Source organism: Podarcis liolepis, assembly GCF_965112155.1.
Source record: "Podarcis liolepis genome assembly, chromosome: 5".
Taxonomy (NCBI): Eukaryota; Metazoa; Chordata; class Lepidosauria; order Squamata; family Lacertidae; genus Podarcis; species Podarcis liolepis.
In genome coordinates, this window is record NC_139556.1 from 30,031,024 (window position 1) to 30,044,960 (window position 13,937).

Here is a 13,937-nt window from a genome sequence, read left to right on the forward strand (position 1 = left end):
TCTCTCTGTCCCATCTGCAATATGATGATGATGATGATACGCCTACCTCCCTGCAGGGCTGCTGTAAGGATTACTGAGATGCTGCTTGTGCAACACATCGAGTACTTAAAGGAAGAACCATAGAAGAACTACAGTATTGGAAATATTATTGACCAAATTGTGGGACTGAGAGCTAAGGACACACTTATTTTACTTTCTGAGGTTTGCTGGTTCTGGTGCAATACTGTATATGGAGATTAAACAGAAAACATAGAACGGTGCTAGATAACTTTCAGTCCTGTAAACAGAAGCTTCAGGTCCAATAAACAGAATCTATCTCTCACTTCCTTCAGCATCTCAGACAGATTCCATTCTGGAGGATATGCCAATTTGGTTAAATATTACTGGTTCAAAAAGTTTGTTTTTTTTAAACAACAACAACAGCCTGGTTGGCAGCTCTAACAAATAAGCTTTCTGCCTATTTTGACATCCAATGGTCTTGCACAGATAATTTCATTAATTTGTTTACTTGCCAGCAATGCTAATGATTGCTGTGCTGTCAGCGGAGCAGTTTAACAGTGACCTGTCATTAGCTTGTGGGAGTGGTACAGATATTTAGTGTTCTCCCTAAAGAGTCAGGAAAGTTGATGGGGAGTAATACCTGCTTCTTCCTGACCTCTGATATATGTCTGTCCTGGGTCTGGCTGAGAGGTAGAGTAGGAATAATCTTTGATCATGATGCCAGGTTGCAGCCAGAAAAGAAGACCTTGCCCATATCTTGAAAAGTCCCAAGCTAGTGGAGCAGGATGTAGTTGCTGCTGTATTTCTGCATCTCCCTTTTCCCTATCAGCCTCTTTTTGTCTGTCGCTCCTCACTGCCCCAATTTGCATGGGTGGGGACATCTCCAAAAGATCCAGATGCTCACTGTATCCAGAATGATAAGCAAAACTGGACCTACCAACTTGGGGAGACTAAAAAAAATATTCCTTGACTTAAGGAAGGCTTAATACAGTAGTTCTGGAATCTGTGTTCTAGATGTATCCTCTCTTTGTTCTAGAAGAGGACAACCAAAGGATAAATTCTAGAATGGTAGCAAGGAGTGTAGGCCGATTCTGAGATTCTATGATACTGTATTTTAAATAGGGAATAGCAGACTTTGCATTTATGTGTCTCTCTCCTTGTTGCTCCAAATGCTAAGCATATTTTCCAGTGCGTATTTCTTTAAAGCAAGAAAGGAAGCACACAGGGTGTGCCAGAAAGTTGAACAAAGAACAAAAAACACATTTAGTGACTCATGCGAACATTGTTTAATTTTTTCTCAACACGCAATTAGTTAATTACTCTTAAGCCAAAATAATTTGCATGTGTTTTTTTTCACCCTTATCTTTCAGAGCAACATAAAAATGATCAAAGCTTTGATTTGTCTCTTGCAGGGTAACATTAACTGCTTGCTGCTCGCGGGTTTAGTAGTGACTAGTTGATGTGAAAGGCTACTCTACTGGGGGGAGGAAAAATTGATCTCTGTCCCAACAAGAATGCTGAAAGGAGGAAGATTCCAGTAACGCAAGCCTGATTTTAAAAATCCGTGTGTGTGCATGTTTCATGTATTATTTAGATCAAATGCAACTAGGAAAAATGTGATTATTATGGAACTTGCATAAATTTACATGGATCTTGTAGGGTTGTTTTTTTAAAAAAAAGAGACAGCATGCTGGAGTGCCTTGGAAATGAATCTGCAAACCTGATTTAGAATTCTTCCAGGTTTTTTTTTAATTAAAGGCCTTTCACAAGCCACTGCAAGTGAAAAGAAAACCTCACAGAATGTAGCAAAAGTTTTTTTCTTTCTTTCTGGGTTAATGAGTGAATATTAGCTATTTATAAAGCAGATAAAAGAGGGTGAGGCGGGAGACAGGATCTGAAGTTTTATAGAGTGATTTTAATAAAGATTGTATTTAGTTGTGAAAGGGGTCAAGGTACAATTTTCAAAAGCCCTGTTTTGGCACAGTTTCAAGTCTTGCTTGTGTGACTGAGAGCCATACTGGATGTTATATTGCAGACCTATGGACACTCTCCCAATGTTTTTTTTTTCCCCTTTTTCATTTTTTAGTGCAAAGATGTTGTCCATGGGCAGAGGAACAGGGGTTCAAAATCAAGCTTTCTGAATTGCTTTTCTGGTCTTGGGGGAGACTCTTTTCTCTCCCCGCCCTGCCCCAATGAATGTGAAAGCAACTGGGGAGGGAGCAGTTCTGAACAGACAAATAGCAGGAAGGGAAAGTATTATGCAAAACCCCTTTTTTCCACTTCTCTTCTGCTCCGAAGTGCAGCCTCCAGTGCTGATTTTCAGTATATTAAAAAAAAAAAAGATCAGGAGATTGTTCATGCATATCCCATGTTTGTATTGCCTAGTCTGAGCTTTTTGTTTTGCAGGGGATGAGGTGCACCGGTACTCATATACTGCCAAAAGTGCCATGGGTGCCAGCACAAATGAGTACCAGGGACAGCAGAAAAAGAGGTGTCAGTATTCTGTACCAGTGAGTGCTGTCATTAAAAAAAAATAAACCCAACAACCCAGTGTCTAGTTATGTACTTTGATGCATATTATTCAACTGTTTGGGCACTTAGCTGGGTATATGGGTTTATCATGTGAAAGTCTGTGCATATGTCTGTGAAAACCGGAAGAAGATGGTAGGAACTTTTTATTTCAATAGCCTAGCCCTATACAGTATTGGTTTTGCTATTGGAGGGCCTGAGCAATGGGGAGGAAACTTTGATTACTGCTTCATTTGGCTGGTGACGGCCAATAGATTTTTCACAGAGTCGAAGGCAAGTCTGAAAGAAGGATATATGCTTAAAAGGTTCACTTTCTCCCCCACTTTTGACTCTGGTAAAAAAGGTTTGGCAGGATTATCTGTTCTTTCAAAAAACCTCTTTGACCAGAGTCAGCAAACAAGACAAAAGAAATGTGTGTTGAACACCATGGGAAACAAAGTCCCCTCTTAAAACAGTTTCAGCATCCCTCCAAACTCTTGCCTGCCTCAAGCCTTCTAAGTACTGGAGGCGGGTTGGAAAGCAAACTAGTTTCGAATCACACTGAACACTGTGGATAGTTAAATATAGTTATTCAAAATAGTTTTTTGCTACAGATGTTACGCCATTTTAAAACTTTTAGACTAAATAATGTCAGCTCTTGTTTGCTTTCTTAGTATGTTATTCATTTATTGGGAAATTCAAAATGTAAAACATCTGGGGAAAGGGCTTCGTGCTTGCAAAGTAATCTTTGAAATGTGTACATTTCAGACTTTCTCTTTAATGGCTGTTTAGGAGGAAGGAACAGGCTGGTGTGTTACAGCTTGTAACGCTCTGTAAATGTCCTCAAGCGAGCCTAAGAGGATGGAATATGAAATGGAGGGGGTGGGGATAGTGATTCAGGAAATCATAGACAAGTTTATTAAAATCTTTACTCAGAAATCCACGTAGCCTCTTGAATTAAAGAAACCTTGACATGACCTTTGGAGTTCTCTCTGTAACCTCTTCATTAAAAACTCTGAAGTAACATTTTATTCCTGTTGCAGTCCCTGAATCATGTTTGTGTCAAAATGAAAGGGTTAATTTATCTCCGAGCCGCAGTGCATGAGTTAGAGCCATACTACAAACCCGATCATGCAGAAATAATTGACTTCCATTGGAAGTGCTGGAGTGCTGCCGTTTTAATAGCTCCTCAGTTCTGCTTAACAATTAGTCCATACGTTTTATGGCTGGGCCTTTAAGGAACAGACATACTCAGCAGAAATTGGGGTAATTGGGAGATGATACAACACAATGACAAATGAGGGAAGAACACTGATAACAAACAGTAATTTTAATCCTCCATGTTTTATGTTGAGATAATATTGTCCAAATGGTTTAATTCTTTCTTCCCGCCCTTTTTAAACCTGCAGTCTTAAAAACCCATGAACTAGAAAATGATTCCCACTGAGTTTATTGGGACTTACTTCTGAATAAACATATTTAGGATGTGGTAAACATTTATTGTGTTTAGTACCGGAAGATTGAAAGATGATCTCCTCTGGCTGATATCTGGGTTTCTTTGGACCAAGTTAAACACTTTCAGCTCTGTGGACATTTTTGAGACTCGTAGCTTAATTGTGGGGACATGCTCTGCATCTAGATGGTTCCTGGCTCAGTTTCCCATTAGAGTACATCTGCTCCAATGTTTCCCCAACACAGTTTGACTCGGGTTCTGGGTTTTTTTAAAATACCAATTTCAGTATGCACGCAAGCCTTGCACGAATACACGCACACAAATATTTGCTAGGTTGTAGCAAAAACGATTGAGGAGGGGGAGGCATATTTCTGTATGATTGTAAATTATCCTGCATTGTACAAGAGAAACAACTCTTCCTCTCTAGCCCTCACAAAAGAAAGGAACCCATTGTCTAGCGATTGCTGAGTAGGTGGGTAAGTATAATGTATGGGGTTTTTTTTGAAAGAAGTGAAATATGCCCTCCTAGCTAAGAAGAAGGGCAGGGTAGTATAATGCAAAATTATAAAGAAAACAACCAACCACACAATTCAATGACCCACAGCAAACATGGACATGGGAACAGGTGTGTCGGGTGTGCTTGCCCTTGTCACCATACATGGAGCCTGGAGCTTTTGCATGTAAGATAGATATTGTTAGCAAGGCCTACCCTGTAACTGAATGTGATCTGTTCATATTCAGTTATAGAATCATAAGAGGTTGTTGTAGGCCACTGAGTTAAGAGCATCCATAACAACATAGGAAGAGCTATGTGGAGCAGGCCAAAGGCCTATCTAGTTCAGCATATTGTTCTCATAGTGGCAAACGAGGTGCCCATGGGAAACCTACAAGCAATAGTCCATTCTCTTTGGTGATCTCCAGCAAACATGACATTTAGCTGTCTAGTAGCCAGTGGTAGCCTTATCTCCCATGAATCTGTAGATTCTTTGTGAAGTGGTGGCAGGGAGGGCATTTGAATCCCAGGCTCACTCCCGCCTGCCATCATACGTACCTAGGAGATCCTGCATACAGGAGTTGTGTGTGAACCAGTTTTGATTTCAATCCACATTTAGTGGACCAGTGAGAGTTGGATGGGACCAAGAGGGTCATCTAATCCAAACCTCTGCAATGCAAGAATCTTTCGCCCAACATGGGGCTTGAACCCACAGCCCTGAGATTAAGAGTCTCCTGCTCTACCAACTGAGCTGTACCAACTAGACCACCAACGTGTGTTGGTGTAAACCACCTTTAAATAACAGAGTAAGTTCATGGCTTAAGAAGGTCAGCCAACATCTTTATACCACACAGAATGTCATAATGAATAAATTGAATCTGATAAGGTCACAGAGAATATAAGCATTTGACTGAATGATAATTCTGTTTTCCTCCCCTGAGCATAGAGTTCTTTGGAAACAGTGACGGAACAGACTTAATTTTGAAAAAGTAAATAAATCCTCTTGCTCCGTCACAACTGTATCTATAACTAATGAGCAGTTATATTATGAACTCAATAAAGTGAATGGCTTTCACAGAAGAAGAAAAGTGCTCTCTCTCTCTCTCTCTCTCTCTCTCTCTCTCTCTCTCTCTCAAAAGCCAGTGGTCTATAAAGGTTGGTACTGGCTTTTATGAGTGCATGGTGCTTTGCAGTGGGCATTTAGCTTTCTTTCCATTATTTTTTTAACTGTATGAGATCCAGGTTGTTCATACAGTCGTACCTTGGTTGACAAATGGTATCTGTTCCAGAAGTCCGTTCAATTTCCAAAAATATTTGAAAACCAAGGCACAGCTTCCGATTGGCTGCAGGAGCTTCCTGCACTCAAGCGGAAGCCGCGGAAGCTGCGGAAGCCGCGTCAGATGTTTGGGTTCCAAGGAACGTTCGCAAACCAGAACACTCACTTCCGGGTTTGCAGCGTTCAGGAGCCAAAATGTTTGAGTCACAAGACATTCGTCAACCAAGGTACGACTGTACATGCAATTATATTTCTGTACACAGGTCTGAATTAGAGCAGTTTATAAATCATGGAATAAATCAACTTTTTGAAATGGCAACCGTAAAATAACATTAAGTGATGGCTTGCATGTGTAAATGGGACAGCTCTTATTAACACCATGGACCAAATTTGCACATAATAACCCCTCAAATGCAATGTTTTTCAGTTGAGTCAAAGTGCATGTTTAGCTGCCAGTGCAGAGAAATAAAGTGATACAAATGCATGTGCATGCTAACACTGAGGGCTGTATATTAGACCCTCATGCTATTTGTGTAGAATTCTGACTGAACTGATGGTTGGTAGAATCACTGTCCTGATAGCATTTGAATTCTCTATTAGCTGTGCCTGCTGAGGTTAGAGATTTGTCACATATATAGTTAAATGCGTGTGCATGTTCTAATTTATTTTTGGAGGTATTACTTGGCTTTTAACTTCACCAAAATACCTTGTACATTATCCTCATTATAGACAGTGAGAAGCACTCTTATTTTGTTCTTTGGGTTGAGTCAAAGCTGGAAAATGTTACTTGATTATACCATTTTAAAATAAGTTGGCTGAAGTATGTTGACTAATACAAGCTCAAAAAATCAAGCAGAGATGCAATGTGAGTTTTAAATAGCTCTTTCAGATTACTCCCCCACCTCTCTCTTGATTCACCTGGAATTTTTGTATAATAATCTTAATGACTGCATTAATTAAAAAGTGTGTGTTAACAACCAGTGAGTAAGGGAGGAGGAGGAGAACCTTTTAAAAGGTCAATTTTTAATTCTTAGGGAGTGCAAGAGAAGCTGAAATGAGTGAGTATAGAATCTTGTCAAGGAGGATACTTTTGAATGTTTGCCTCATAGTAGATGCTTTAAGATTTATCACTTGGTGGTTCTAATCTTGAGCAGAACCTATCATCTGTGCCTGAGGTCATGTAGTCTCCTGGATCTGAACCAAAGATCTCAGGAGCTGAGACCCCTGTGATTGGCAGGCAGCATGAAGCTTCTGGATTGGTCAGATTTGATGAAAATGTAGACTTCTGCCCTTGCCTGCCCAATTGAACAAAACCTTATGGACTTCTGCTCAAACAACTGATTCAGAGAGCCTCAGCTGAAAATGCAATCGCCGGGACCGGATTTTATGGCTACCCATAGCCTTTTACTGGCCATGACATAGAGCCCAGGTAATTTGTACCTTTGGGGACTGAAAATCTGGAGGGAGCTGAGTGTGGTAATACTTGGTTTACCATATTGGTTACAGATGAACAATTCTCCAGATAGTGAGAACATCCATGCAGCCGCCATGCGTGAAATGTTTGCTAGAATCCAGTTGGTATGTCCATTTGTTAAAGAAGCACATGACTTACAAAATGGGAAAGCTGATTTGACTCAGTGGTTTAAATTTATCTCCCCCATCCCTCTTTCATAGTTTAAAATGCCTTGATATAAATGAATCCATCACGCTTACAGTGTTGTGGGGTTTTGCCATCGAGAGGCAGCTCCCAGATCACTGAAGTAGCATAAGAGGGTCGGAGATGTAAACCTCCTCCCTTTCTGAGAGATTTCACTAATCTACTTAAAATTCTTCATACTTTCCTTAAAATTCCTGAGGATGTCTGCATAAGCAGTAGCCTCCAAACGTCCCTCAAATTTTGCCTTAGTCAAAATTCGCTGGTGGTTCCAGAAAAAAGCTTCCTTGGTTTTCTTCCAGCCAATTGCTTGGAATAACAAATTCCTGTATCAGCAACATACTTATCCTCATTAGGCTGAATCCTACTGATCCTGCAATCATCTGACAGACCTATCAAAAACATTTAGCGGAGGGACTGCATGAGATACAGGCTGTACTTTCGTTAGCTGTGTGTGTCTTACGTCTCGTGTTAGCTTCAGTCGTGACAGTGGGAATTTAGTCATTAAAATTATTACCTAGCTTAAGATCCTGCAGTTGTTTATTTGGTAAAGTTTGAGTCAATTTATGGAAGTCTGTGTTTACTGCCTCTGCAGCTTGTTCATGACGCTGGAATGCTGGGGGGGGCGGGCACTGTACAATATAATCTGCGCTTACTAGTAAATCAGTGCAGAATATTTGGCATCAGCTGTGAGGCTATGGTGTCCCTTTGAAGTGAAACAAATGAGAATTCTCGCTGGTTCCATTATGGGTTGCGGTGATAGATGCTCTAAATGAACTGAAATAATAAGTTACAGATATACCTTCTATTCTATATCCTTTGCTGATATAGAAAATAAAAATAGGGCAAATGTATGTCAGGCAGAAGTATATGAAGTGACAAGCAGAATAATGAAAAGCAGAAGATTAAGAAGACATAAAATTCTTTGAATGAGTCATTGCTATAGATGAGGCTACTTACAATTTTGGGATTGATGTCTGAGTAATTTGTGACTCATTTCACCCTTTGACACAAACACACAGCGCACAAACTATGAGAAATGACTGCGATAAAGAACATGTCCAATTTTAGATATGACAGTGTCCTCAGCTTTGAAGAATTTCTCTCTCTCTCTCTCTCTTTTAAAAAGTGCTCAGACAATTAATGTCTTATGCATGTATTCAACAATAGTTGCCTAGCAACCATCAAGTAGCATGCTGCAGAGCCAAAGAGGCTGAGATGACTGAACAAAAATGTCAGCTGCCACTGCAGGTGAGTCAAGGAAGGCATTCGGATGGCTTCTACAAGTCCTGGACAAAAAGCAAAATAATTACAAATCAAGGGAGTGCATTTATGAGGTCAATAATCATATATTATATCATATATATATTATTTCATTTGCACTTGTAACCCGGTTCAGAGGCAATCCACTCACTGTTTCTCTCACCTATAAATTTAAATGAGTCAGGTTTTTTGTGACCTAGGCCCAGGCCTGAAGGAGAAAGCCAATAGTGTTTTTGTATTTCAGAGTCAGGGGATCTGATGCACCACCTGCCATGACCTGCTATAGAGTTGCCACCTCTCTCAGGGAAGGCGGCAGGGAGAAAATGCCATGGCTCATTTGCATATGTTAATTAAAATATCCACCGAGGCTAAAATAAACATAACTATCTGAAAAGATAGGGATGTGGGTGGCGCTGTGGGTTAAACCACAGAGCCTAGGACTTGCTAATCAGAAGGTCAGTGGTTTGAATCCCCGTGACAGGGTGAGCTCCCATTGCTCGGTCCCAGCTCCTGCCAACCTAGCAGTTCGAAAGCACCTCAAAGTGCAAGTAGATAAATAGGTACCGCTCCGGTGGGAAGGTAAACGGCATTTCCGTGCGCTGCTCTGGTTCGCCAGAAGCGGCTTAGTCATGCTGGCCACATGACCCAGAAGCTGTATGCTGGCTCCCTCAGCCAATAAAGCGAGATGAGCGCTGCAACCCCAGAGTCTGCCATGACTGGACCTAATGGTCAGGGGTCCCTTTACCTTTACCTTATCTGAAAAGAGGGGCAGTTTTGAACCAGAAAAGTGCCAAACCTGCCCATTCCGGGCTAGCTATTTGAAAGGCGAAAATGGTTCAAATCTAAGCATTTAGTTGCGCTGCCCTGGCTCCTATGGTGTCTATGAACATGAGGACTTGCTAATATTCCAGTGTGAAATTGGTAAGGCTGAGATGAACACCAGTCCTCTGGGAGGGTGAATCTTCCAAAGTGGGTCAGTTGTCTTAAGGGAGTCTAGATCCCTATCTGAAATGCTGAGTGAGGGAAGCATTATAAACTCTGCTTCCTCATCTCCACTCCAGAGTGGTACAGCTCTGACCTTCAAGGTCCCATCTAGTTCTGTCGTTCCATGATTCAAAAACCAACTTTGTCCAATAATAATACACTGAAGTGATTCTGGTTTAGTGCTATAGCATCCACCAAACTGGTGCCCTTTGGATGTTTTGGACTACAACTTCCATCATCCCCTGCCAACATAGCCGTGTGGCCTCATGCTGTTGGGAGTTGTAGTCATGGCCTTCACCAACCTGCTGCCCTGAAGATGAGCACTCACTGGGAGAAACTGCTGTCGAAATCCAACTTTAGAAGTTGTAACAGGATACAGCGGGGAGACAGCAATCAAGTTGTCTCATAGTCTAATATTGCTTTGTTGGCACCAGTCCATGATTAAATACATCCATTTTACTCAAGTGCTATTGATGCTCCGTTCCTGTTTCAGGAGATGGCCCTGAGATAATTCCAAAGACAAAGGGAGGATTTGATGTAACAGTTTTGCATGGAATCTTTTGCAGGCACCATAATTTCCTGTGATTTTCTTTCTGTTTGCTCTACCTGCTCATCAGAAGTTTTGTTGGCGTATAATAAGAGGCCCATCAGAGAATCATGTTGCATCATGCTAATAAAAATATATAAAATTGCAGATGCGTTTTGACTTTGTTATTTTATCACAAACGGAGTGTGATAAATGTTTGGGTTTCCTAGACTGCAGGTTGTTATGAACCCAGAAAGGTTGATAAACATATGCTGAGAGTTGCTTTGGGATATAGTGCACTGAACCAGGGAGACTTGGTCTTCAGATCACTATTGTGCCACAAAACTCACCTGGACCGTTCACTTTCTCTTGGCGTGACCTACCTCTTAGGATTGTTGCGACAGGGGAAATGGGATTACTCCATAGATGCCACCCAGGACTCTTCACAGGAAGGTAGAAATGTGGGGTTAAAATGTGTTAGTTACTGTTTCCAGGATACTGCGATGAGCAAAAGTTGTGTGTATGGGTTTCTTCCCTCCCAAAACTTAACTTCTCTGTAATACTGGTACTTGTATGCTGCTTCACTCCATAGAAGCTTTAGGGGGAAGTTGGGCTCTGATTATAGGGAATGACCCAGTTTGGCTGTAACACTAAGCCAGACCAGAATCTCCTTCTTGGTCTGTTTGAGGAAGAAGTAGCCCCACGCAGTTCTGAGGGAACTTGATTTGCCTTCTCTTCCATGGCTGTAGTGGCAACACCTTCATTCCATTCAGGTTTCCAAAGCATAGAGAGGCTCTTTTCTCCACAGTCGTATAATATACTAAATGTAAGTTGCAGCCCTAAGAGTTCTTACCTGAGAACAGGAGCCCACTGAAATCAGTAGGACTTACTTCAGAGCAGACATGCCATAAGATTGCAGTGTAGGAAATCGCTACTGATTGGATTTGTGATTTTATATGTTGAGCATTTCCCCCTGAAGAACATTTAACCGTTGAAATTTGGAAAACCAGTTTGTTAATATGGCTGTTTTGTGCCCCTTGGCTTTGCCTTCTGTTCCATCTGCTGTGTGATGCAACCTGCTTTCTGGTTGGAAGTTGTAGTGAATCTGGATTTTAACAGGTGAGGAAAAACTTGGGGTGGGGGAATGGCTTTGGAGCAGTGTGGGAGGGCTTGGTGAGAAGATCAGTAGACGAGGGTTCAGTTGGCACGATTACTGGTATTGAAGTGGCTGTTTCAAGAAAAATATTTCTAAAAACTCTCACATGTCCTGGGACACTGCTTATTTTAAGCCCGCCCCCTTCTCATTCACCAGGCTAAATGTAATTTCAAGATGGTGTCTTTTGCTAGGAAGATCATCAAGCGAAAATGTCTCCCACAACCTCTTTATTTGCATGACTGCATAACAATTGTGAAACAGTTTATTATTGTAAAATTAGTGTGGCATAGCACAGAACAAGCTGGGATTGCAGCCAAATGAAACAGAAAATGAATAGTTGCATAAGGCTTTGAGGCGCATGCAGTTGAACACAAGTGCACTGTACATTCTTCTGAATTGTCCACTGTTTGTGACTGTTTCCCTTTTGAACACGATCACCTCTCTGTTCAAGAGCCACTGCTGTTATTAGTGTAGTTAAAGGTACACTGTGCTACAAACATGGGAATGTATTTACCTCAGGTTTTATAAACTAAGTATGGCACCAAAAAGGGGGGAAAGGGGATTAAATACTGTAAACAACTGTGGTTGTTACCTAGCATGCGAAGTAGCTATCGTTCATCCTGAAAAGGAAAAAAACAAAACCCAACGTTTTAATTCCTGTTGAACAAATCTTTACTTCTATGCAATCTCTCTCCTTCTCTCTCTCTCCCCCCCCCCCACCTCTGTTTGCATGGCAGTGTATTATTTTGCAATCAGGATAAAAGCATTATTTATGAAAGTTCTAAAATATGACATTACTGTAAGTTTAAAGCTGCAAATCAATCTCTCTGCTTTATAAAAGCATTTTATTGATTTGGAAGGGCAAATCTTCGCTTGAATTTTTAAGTACCTGCTTTATGGATTGGGACTCGGAGTAGTTTTATAAGCAAACATGTTTTTTGAGATGTTTACTTAAGACTTTAAGGTGTGCGTATTTTTAGAATAAATTATGCATATTTATATATGCTTCGAGTTCACTCATTTACTTATGAAGTATTGAAATGATCAAGGCAAATAGAGAGCCAAAATTTGGTGCACACCCTGAAAGCAGAACAGGGTGCAAGTGGGAGTGGTGCGGATTTGTTAAGATACTTTAACAATTGTCTGATAGGATGTTTCAAGAACCTTGATAGCTCAGTTGGTTAGAGCGTGGTGCTGATAATGCCAAGGTTGCAGATTTGATCCCTGTATGGGACAGCTGCCTATCCCTGCATTGCAACTCTACAATTCCAACTCTGCAATTCTATGATTCTAGTGGCAACTTGAAATATTTATTGGCATATTTATGTATTGATACCCAGCATGATTTTTTTTTAATTGCCAAAATTTCAGAATGACAGAGGCTTATTAGGCGTTCAAACTAACCCTGGTCCTAACTCTGGCTGATCCACTGCTCTTGTAGTAGGGGACTATCAGTTAAGCTATCAGATGAGTGGTATGATGCAATGAGCTTGTTGCTTTTCTCATTCCACCACCTTTGCAATCCACAGTGCCGCTTACAATGCCATCATAACCTCCTGAATGTGGATGAGGCGCTTGCAGTTGTTGAGCATGTGTAACTTAGTGTGCTGCAGTGGGACGTGGGTTGGAGTGTTTTTGCTCCTTGACTGAGTGAGCCACAGTTATAATCTGATCTTAGGTTGGCTTCAGAATAAAGCAGGGTTACGCTACACGCTTGTGAAACAAAGGTGTCAGTAAGAGAAGATAACCCATTCAAAACGTTGGCAGTTGCGCGTTTGAAGCACGGGCAAAGATGGAATACAGTAAAAGACTAATATGGTTACAGAGAATAGATCAGAATGGATAAGTATCTCAGAAATGGGGGTTGAACCTGAATTCCTTTCTAATTAATGACAGCATTAATATACCAATAACACTAAGGCTGCAGTCAGAACTATGCTCACTTGGAAGTGCTACTGAAATCAATAATTACTGGGGAGTAATTATTATTTTCCTAACTTCTTCCTGTCATTATCTTGCAAGTCGTTTAGCAGTTTTTAAATAATCCTTAGCTCAATCTTGGGAAAAGGAGAGAGTGGAAATTCCACTCAAGTGATTGGAAAGTAGCTTGGCCACTCAGTTGGTTTCTACCCAGGGAGAAAATGTTGCTCAGCAATGCCTGAAAATGAGAAGGTTGTGTCAAAGAATTTATATTCACATCCTCTGAGATCAATAATACCGATGTGTGGAATGCAGAATAGTCAGACACCATTTGTAAAATATGTCCATCTGTTCGTTCTGCATTTGTGGTCAACGGAAATTATTATAACTAGACACTGAGGTAATGCTACCCTACTCTTTTGTCTTTTCAGTTTAGAAGATAAATGTATCTAGTTCAAGAAAAACTGTTGATATCTTAGATATATACAGGCATCTAGCAGTGATGATTCTGATGAAGATGAGCACTTTTTTTTGCGTAAATGTTGTTGTTTGTTTGTTTTGCCATAGTTGATATCTGGCTTTTGGATCAATGCCACCATGTTGTTTTTTACAGGTCCACTCCTAGTTAATAGTCTGCATGGAAATCTAAGATCTTTGGTACAGTATTGCAATTTTTCAGACAACTGCAACTTCTGTAGCAAGAG

The 13,937-nt window shown here is 40.7% G+C and overlaps 1 protein-coding gene and 1 long non-coding RNA gene across 4 annotated transcripts in view; both read left to right on the forward strand.

Annotated features, from left to right (window-relative positions):
• The window catches only part of ARID5B (AT-rich interaction domain 5B), a 182,715-nt gene that overhangs the window by 96,960 nt on the left and 71,818 nt on the right, over positions 1-13,937 (forward strand). The window lies entirely within an intron of this gene.
• LOC310706762 lies at positions 1,891-10,323 on the forward strand. The gene is made up of 2 exons (XR_014526156.1): positions 1,891-8,721; positions 10,125-10,323. It is a non-coding gene; the product is annotated as an uncharacterized lncRNA (long non-coding RNA).